This window comes from Chinchilla lanigera, unplaced genomic scaffold, assembly GCF_000276665.1.
Source record: "Chinchilla lanigera isolate Chin_1 unplaced genomic scaffold, ChiLan1.0 scaffold00096, whole genome shotgun sequence".
Lineage (NCBI taxonomy): Eukaryota > Metazoa > Chordata > Mammalia > Rodentia > Chinchillidae > Chinchilla > Chinchilla lanigera.
This window is the reverse complement of record NW_004955497.1, coordinates 7,018,759-7,027,151: the sequence shown is the minus strand read 5'-3', so window position 1 is coordinate 7,027,151 and position 8,393 is coordinate 7,018,759. Positions and strand designations below refer to the sequence as shown.

Below are 8,393 nucleotides of genomic sequence, written 5' to 3'. Positions count from 1 at the left end.
GGGGGCAGCGTGGAGCCGGGCGCGGAGCTGTGGAGTCGCTGCCCGGAGCGCGGAGCCCGGAGCCCGCTGCGGTGCAGGCGCGTGGAGGGCGGGCGGCCCGGCTGTTAGCACTGGGTGGTTTCGGCCACCGTGGTGCGGATCTGTGCGACCTTTGCTTTTTAAGGAAGGGGAGAGGTGGAGATGAGTTCTTCATTTCGCGTGTGTGTTAGTCGGGAGAGTGGCACTCGCTGCCCTCGCGGTAGGTTTGGTTCCCCTGGGAAGGGCGGAGGGGAGAGCCCTCTCGCAGTGCCTGTTGCCTGTGTGTTCTCACCTTCCTCTGCAGGCTGGGAGGGTGGGAGAGACATTTGACATCTGCCCGAGGGCAGTTTGAAAATACGGTACTTGGTTTGGGAGCAGTTGCACACAAAGCACCCCTGAGGGTATACAGCACTCGCGTTTCAAAGCCTTATGCCACGTTTTAGCAAAGGATGTTTGACTTCCACGTAGTTTCTTCTCATACTTGCGTTTGCGTTTAAGCTTGTAGATCCAGACGTTTTTTGTCTGCATGGGCTTCACTGTCTAGCTTTTTATTCCTAAATCACAGAAATCAAGAAACAACTCGAGGGAGAAGCAGAAGTGCAGGAGGAGGAAACAGTTGTGAGCTTCGGTTTATTGGAACTGTTCTTGCTTTAAGAATTTTACATTCTTGTAGCAACAGCACTTACTTGGAAATTGGCCTTCTTCCCAGGACAGATTTTGATTTTTCAGTTGCGTGTACTGTGACAACGCTTATGAAGTTGGATCTCAGTAAATCAATTCCATTTGATAGATTTCCACCCCCGCACCCCTTTGGAAAAAGGACTTTGGCAGTTAAGAGGAAAGGAGGATGGGGTTCTGGTATCCTGTTTGACTTGTCAAAGCTTTGTTGAGCTAGGAGTAATAAAGTTTTGCCACCATGTGAGTTTTCCCATAGGGATAAAATGTAGGCCAAATTGGAAGCACAGTAGATTAACAGTACTTGTATTAAGCCCTATTGTATGGTGCGGTTCTTATTTCCTCGTGTTTGAAATTGCTTATTTATACATTTAGCTATTCATAAACTGCTCACCAGGATTCATAAATTGCATGCCAGGATTGATATCAAGGGTCACTTCTTTTCCAGAATTCCTCAAGAAGCTGATCCATACCTCTGTTCCGCTAATTACTTGCTGTGGGAATTTAAAAGGGAACTTTTACCCAGAGCTTGTTAGAGAAGGCTTCATCTAGGCACTCTTCGAATGTGGGAATTTGCCAGGTCCATCCTTAATGCATCTGTCTTTAGAGTGTTGCATTATGAGATCTCACCGAAGGATATAGGGTCTGGGGTTGAAGTCAAAGTTGGGCTGGTGTGTTACTCATTTTAAAGTACCTAGCACTTTGCCCTTCCTGCAGTGAGCACTCAAATATTTATTGAACTGACTTGAGCAGAAAAGTGATTTTGTATACCACATTATGAAATTGGACTTTATCCACTCAGTGATAACAGAGCTGCTAATGTTACACAGGAGACTGTTGCGATAACATTTGCGTTGCAGAAAGATATCTAGAGCATGGTGGAGGTCCAGATTTGAGAATAGAGGGACAAAGTAGGAGGTGGTTACAATGTAGGGGTTTGTCATGGTTTGTGTCTAGGTGTCCCCGCCAAAGCCTCATGGAGTCATGGGTGCAGGCTTCTAGAGTTTGTGATTGATTGATTCATGGTCCAGTGCTGGGATGATGGGTGTGAGTGCTACACCCACCCTGGAGCGAGTAGTTTGCATACAAGATTAGGGAGGGAAAGAGGCTTACTTTTGCCACTCCTTCCTTTGTGCTCTTGTTGTTTTCCACTGCCTTGAACTGTTGCCCTCTACCATGTGCCAGTCTGCTTTGGAGCCAGCCAAGTCTAGACTGGAACTTCCACAAACTGTGAGCTAAAAAATAAACCTTTCCTTCCTTAGTTCTGGGTGTCTGGTATTTTGTCTCAGCAAGGAGAGAAACGTAACTAAGACAGGGTTGCATGTTCAAGGATTCTCCAGGTGATCCAGGTTTGAATCAGGTTCTCACTCAGTAGGTAACTTCATTGTTCCGTAGACTCTTCATCTGGAGTTTGGGGAATAAAACTTGAAAAACTATCTACAGTTTTTAGAATAGTGCTTGGTGTAGGTAGTAAGGACTTGAGCAGTGATAGTTGTCATTCTAGATGAAGGCATACAAAGATGACGTGCCACTTAGGAGGTATGACTAGGAAGCTGGCCTAGGTAAGTGACTAGGTGTGATTCTGCCTTGGGATATGGGAGTGTACTGGTTAAGTTGGCTGTGCTGTCAGAACAGGGTCAAATTCTAGTTTTATTAATTAGCCGTAGAATTACTATCCTAACTGAATTTGATTTCTTAATATTTAAGAAATTATCATAGTACCTGTTCAGTCGAGTTTGAGGATCAAGTGAAACTATGCATGTAATGCTCTTGGCACAATACTTGGTACATTCCAAGTGCTCAATAAATATTAGTTGTTCCTTTAGCGATGATGGTGAGCTAGTGCAGTGTTGGAGGCTATGAGGTGGAATAGTGAAAAACAATGGTAGAGATAGGGGAGGGAAGATAATAAGTTCTTTTCAGGACCAACCCATTGAGGTACTACAGGAGTGGCTGAGATGTTTGTGATGCAGTTGTTGAACCAGAAGTATCTGAGAGAAGCTAGAAAGGGTACGAGAAGGGAATGATGTTCACATAAAGCTTTTGTGGCTGTGGCAAATTCATGGAAGATGTAGCGGGGAGGGGAGATCAGTTTATAACAATGACAAGAGTGTTGATGTTGAACATCAAGTATAGCATGTCAGGATCCTGCAGTCTGGTGGCCTGTTTTATTCTCCCCGTCCTGTTACTCTCCTTTCCGAATCACCCCCATCCAAATACTTTTTATTGTACAATCTCTTTCCTCCCTGCTTCTAGGGCCACATTTCACTCTGGACCCACCCTTCTGAATTCAAACCTAGCAGTTTCTAGGAGAATCAGAGGTTTCATTTCATATATTTCACTCTGTGTAGGAAGCAGTGTTGGCTGAAGAAATTATCTGTGTATTATTTACATACAGAATTGCAATTGTACAAGACTTGGGCTGTCCTAAATCAAACCAGTTAAAACGCCTGGGAGTTTTACAAGACAAATCTCTTTTAGCTTTCCTGCCATATGTTTCTTTTCTTCAGAAAAAGATCAGAAAAATCTATGGTTTAACAAAATTTTGTTTTTTTTGGTTCAGTGAGTTCAGAAAAAAATGGCTGTAGGCCCAACAAGACATGAAGAGGGTTTTTTTTAAAAAAACAAATGCTTATGAAGAAATAATAAATTGTTCTCTAGTTAGTATGACTTTTTTCCCCCTATTTTTCAGTACATACCAAGTGCTCAATAAATATCAGTTGTTCCTTTAGTGATAATGACATTAGCCAGTTAGGGCAGTGCTGGTGGCTTTCAACACAGGGCTTTGAAGATGCTGGACAAGATTCTACTACTGCACTACACTTCCAGCCCAGATAGGATGATTTCAGAGAAGCAAGTATCGTAGTTCCTTCTAGAATGTGTGCTTCCAAGAGCACAGATCTGTTTTGCTCACTGCGTAATCCGAAAATACCCACAAAAATAAATATTAATGTCTGCATAAATGAATGAGTTGGATTTATTGGCTTTGATATGTCTTGGCCCTCAGACTTTTAAATCTTTGGAACAATAATTTGTCTCAGGGAAAACAAAAGAGAAAATTGATCCAGCGAGAAGTTTAAAGCACTTCATGTACTTATAAGAAGATGTAGAGACTATAACAGAATTGATGGCGATCATGATTCAACTGTTTTAGTGCCAGGTGCTATATTTATTTGCCTAATTCTCCTCCCCCACATTTTACTGCCATAATTGTGGGATGTGGTAAGGAGGAACAGACTTACATGGGAATATAGCTGGGTTCAGAGGTAAACTAACAACAGCTGTGTCTAAATTTGTCCTCTCGATGATTAGCAAGACTGCAGGACGGTTTTAATTTTTTTTTAATTGAAAGACTAATAATAAAAAAAAAAAGAAAGACTAATAGTCTTCCATTTGGTTTACATATGAAGGCAATAAACTTTCTAAGTGGATGTGTGTTTGTTTTCTAGTATAGTGCTTGCCATTGCCTATTCTCTGCATCTGTTTCTATTTCTTATTTCTCCTGCACAGCCTAATACTAAGAAAAAAAATTTTTTCTCTTGTGTAATTTCTCCACCAAAGGATACTGACTACCAGAATTAAGTCCTAAATCTTCAGGCTGGGAAGATAAATGTTAAACTATGCTTAAACCTTACCTACCCACGTTTCTGTCCTAGCTTTCCAGCTATCCTTATCAAGACTTCAGAAACTCTGCCCTTGCACTTGGACCATTGTAAAAGGTATTTATAACCAAGTTTTGAGGCTCTATATCTTATATAACATAAGTTATACTTAGCTATAATACAGATTTCAGAGGCTTTGTTGACTGTTTTACAGATAAAAGTGAGGTAAGCCTGCCTGGGAAATATTTTTATCCTTCTCCCCCAATTGGAATTTTGGTTGCTGATCTCTAGTTAAACTTAATTTTAGTTCTTTATAAGAATTCTTATCAATTAAATGACATAAATAATTACTGAACAAAAAAATTGGAAACTTTTACTTAAATCTTCTGTATGTGTATGGTACTGGTGATTGAACTCAGAACCTTTGCACTGAGCTATATCTTCAACCCTTTTAATTTTTTATTGAAACTGGATCTTACTAAGTAAATTGTGCAGGCTGCGCTTGAATGTGTGGGCTTACTGCTTCAACCTCTCAGGGTACTGGGGTTACAGGCATGTGCCACCACACCTTGCTTAAATGCTTCAATATTGTGGCGATTGTCACTTTTCCTCAATGTGATTTTGTTTCAACTTTGTTTTTTGTTTAAATTAATTCAGTATATACCTAACCATACGTCATGTGATCAGGATTGAGCTGTGTGAAACCCAAAAGATAGCCTTTGACCTTGGGGAACTTAAAATCTTCAAAGATATTTAGTCTAAGAGTTAATCATTGAAAACAGGGTGACTAATGACCTTGACTACTGGTTCCTTGGCTCCTCAACTCTGGTGACCTTGACTTCAGCTGTATTTTAACATTTATTTGGTACCTTGTCACTTCCCCAAATTTTCCATATTAGGCTGTAATATGCTGTAAATTTCTATATCCTGTTCTCCACCAGTCTTTCCAGCTCTTTCATGCCAGCACTTCATAGTAGAGTGGCCTTCATTTTCACAGTTTGCCAAACCTTTGTTTTATTCCAACTTCCTTTCTCTGATGCATTGATACCTGTTAAACTTACAGTCTTCCCTGTCTGATTTGGGACCCCTGGGTAAGCATGTTGAACATGCTGTTTCTGGCACTTAAACTTGGCTTTTTGCCACACATGTCCGATAACAGCCCTGTTCAGATTTACCCCGCTCCTTACCCCTGCATTTTACCAAGGCAGGAAATTGTCTCTTTCCCCATTTCCCTCACTCAGTTTTTTACTACATGTGCTACCAAAGTGAGCACTTCCCTCACTCAGTTTTGCAACTATCATTGCTCTGATGCTGACCCAAGGGAAGGGAGTCCAACCCTGGGGAAGGATGGTAAGACAGCTTTCAGCAAATAGTAGATCAGGCACACATCACACAGTTCTGAACTGTGATAAATGATTTGAAGAGATTGTATAAGGTGGTGCTGTCCACTGTGGTCACTAGCTACATGTGGCCATGAGATTTTTTTTTGGTATGGGTATTGTCAGGCTTGCCAGGCAGGCACTGTGCTGCTGAGCTACATACCTGGCCTGCCATGAGATTTTGAAAAGTGGCTACTTCTCCCTGAGAAATCCAGTAAGTATAAAATACACGTCAGATTTTGAACACTTACTAGCAAAAAACCATAAAAATCTCACTAACACATTTTTATATTGATTACATCTTGGTAACATTTTGGATTATTGGCTTAAATAAAATATCAAAAATCACTTGTTTCTTTAAAAAAATATGGCTACCAGAACATTGGAAATGAAGTGTGGCTCACACTGATATGTCAGTTGAATAGCACTAGCACAGGGTGTCGCCTGTGGTCATGGTAAGGCTCACTAACCTTGTCTCGGGTGGGAAGAGTGTCCCTGAAGCCTTCACTTAGGGATACATGAAAGAGTGGATGTTGAGGGAGTGGGAGAAAGTCGGTACCAGAGAGCTGGGAGAGTGTCAGGGAATGAGGCCAGGAAAACAGGCAGGACCCAATCGTGTATACCGTTTCGTCCTGATGGTGATTTTGTTCTTCACTTGTGGATTCTTCCATACCTTCATCATTCTTAAACTTGTATCCAACTGCCACCTCTTCTGTAGTCAGCACATGATCTTGTGACTTCGTAGAAAAAAAAATCAATGTGATCTGTGATTACTTCGTTTTCCATCTCTCCTCTTTCCAGTTTCTCTAAGGGAGTCTTACGTCTGTGGAAAAGATATGGCTCTCCATCCCATCCTTTCAACTCAGAAGTTTCATGGGTTAATTTCCCTCTTCTGTATTTATTCTCTTTTTTTCTGGTTCACTTTTTCATACTAGCTTGTAAATATGTTCAGGTCTTAATTTTATAGAAGATTATAAAATCATCTCCATTAACCTATTTTTATTACATAACAGGCTTAACATTTTAAAATATTTTTATGTTTATTAGTACATGTGTGCTGTACATAATGATTACATTCAACATGATGAGCTGGTATGTGTACATAATACATCTTAATTCTTTTTACATCCTTTTCCCCTTCCCTCTCAGTTGCATTTTTTCTGCCCCACCCTCATGTCCTCCTCCCTCCATCTCTTTTCCTATTATCGAAGGATAACATAGTAATAGGGGGACTGACTGAATTGCAGACAAAGTGGTAGGAAATTATCAATGGTTGTTTTACTATTGTTATCTACAAGATAGTTTCTCAGGAAGACAGACAAATAATAGTAAGTTACAGACAAAAGTGGTAGGAGATTGTCAATGATTGTTATACTATACTTTGGTATCTTCAAAGTGGTTTCTAAAGAAAATAGAGCTATACATGAGTGACCAATTGAATAATCGTTGACTATTCTTAATGGTTGTTGTAGGAAACACATAGTAATAAACCTACATCCATTTACAAAATAGCATAGGAACAATATAATCCCTATTATCTTTTAATTGTTCTTTATATTTTGGGTTTCTCATATGAGAGAAACCACGTGATACTTAATCTTATGTGTCTGATTTTTTTCACTTAATTTATGGTCTCAGGTTATATCCATTTTCATACACATGACTCAAGTTTATCCTTTATGGCAGAGCAGTAATCCAGTGTATACAAAAATCACATTTTTAAAATCTTTTCATTGATTAATGGACTTGTAGGCTGCTTTCAAGATTTAGTTATTATGAACTATAGTGCCATACATGTGGGTATGCCTGTATCAGTGTAATATGATGCCTTTAACTATTCTGGGAAGATACCCAGGAGAAGAATAACTGGATTGAATAGAATTTCTTGTTTCAGTTTTTTCAGGAGTCTACTTGCTGATTTCCTTAGTGGTTGTAATAGTTTACATTCCCACCAAGAATACACAAGCCCCTTCTCCTGCCTCACCAACATTTGTTGTTATCTGAGTTCTTGATAACCATTTTTCTGGACTTAGATGGGATCTCAGTGTTGTTTTAATTTACATTTCTCCAGTGGACAGAGATGTTGAAATTTTTTCGTTTATTGGCCATTTGTATTTCCTATTCTGAGATGTGTGTGTTCGCTTCAGTTGCCCATTTTTGATGAGGTCTTTCTTGGGGGGGTGTAAATTTTTTGTTTTTAATATATTCTAGATATTAATCCTATGTCCAAGGGAATACCTGGCAAAATTTTTTTCCCATTCTGTAGGTTGTGTCTTCACTCTGTTGGTTATTTCCTTTGCTGTGCAGAAGCTTTTCAATTGGATATGATCGCATTTATTGATTATTGATACTATTTCTGTGACTCTGGGGTTCTGTTGAGAAAGTCCTTGCTTTCTTACACCTTTGTCTTCAAGAATTTTATCCCTTTTATCTTCCAGCAGATTATGTTTCTGTTTTAATATTAGAGCTTTCATCCACATTGATTTTAATTTAGTACCTAGTAAGAGACACATTCAATCTTTTGCACATGAATAGGATAACCAGTTTTCTCAGCACTATTTGTTAAAGAGACTATCATTCCTCCAGTTTTTCCCATTTGTTAAAGAACAGGTAACTGGATGTGCTTTGAGTTATTGCTGTATCCTCTAATCTGTTCTATTGATCCACATGTCTTCTTTTGAAATACCACGGGGTTTTACATATTATAGCTTGAAGTCCA

General features: G+C 39.7%; 1 long non-coding RNA gene across 2 annotated transcripts in view; it reads left to right on the top strand.

Annotated features, from left to right (window-relative positions):
- The first annotated feature begins 52 nt into the window (after window positions 1–52).
- LOC102004620 overlaps window positions 53–8,393 on the top strand; it is a 37,648-nt gene continuing 29,307 nt past the window's right edge. The window contains exon 1 of one of the 2 annotated variants that reach the window (XR_001231443.1): window positions 53–238. This is a non-coding gene — a long non-coding RNA (uncharacterized LOC102004620). Of the gene's footprint in view, window positions 239–4,332; window positions 4,413–8,393 lie in introns of those variants that run through there. The other variant, XR_001231442.1, reaches the window with a different exon arrangement.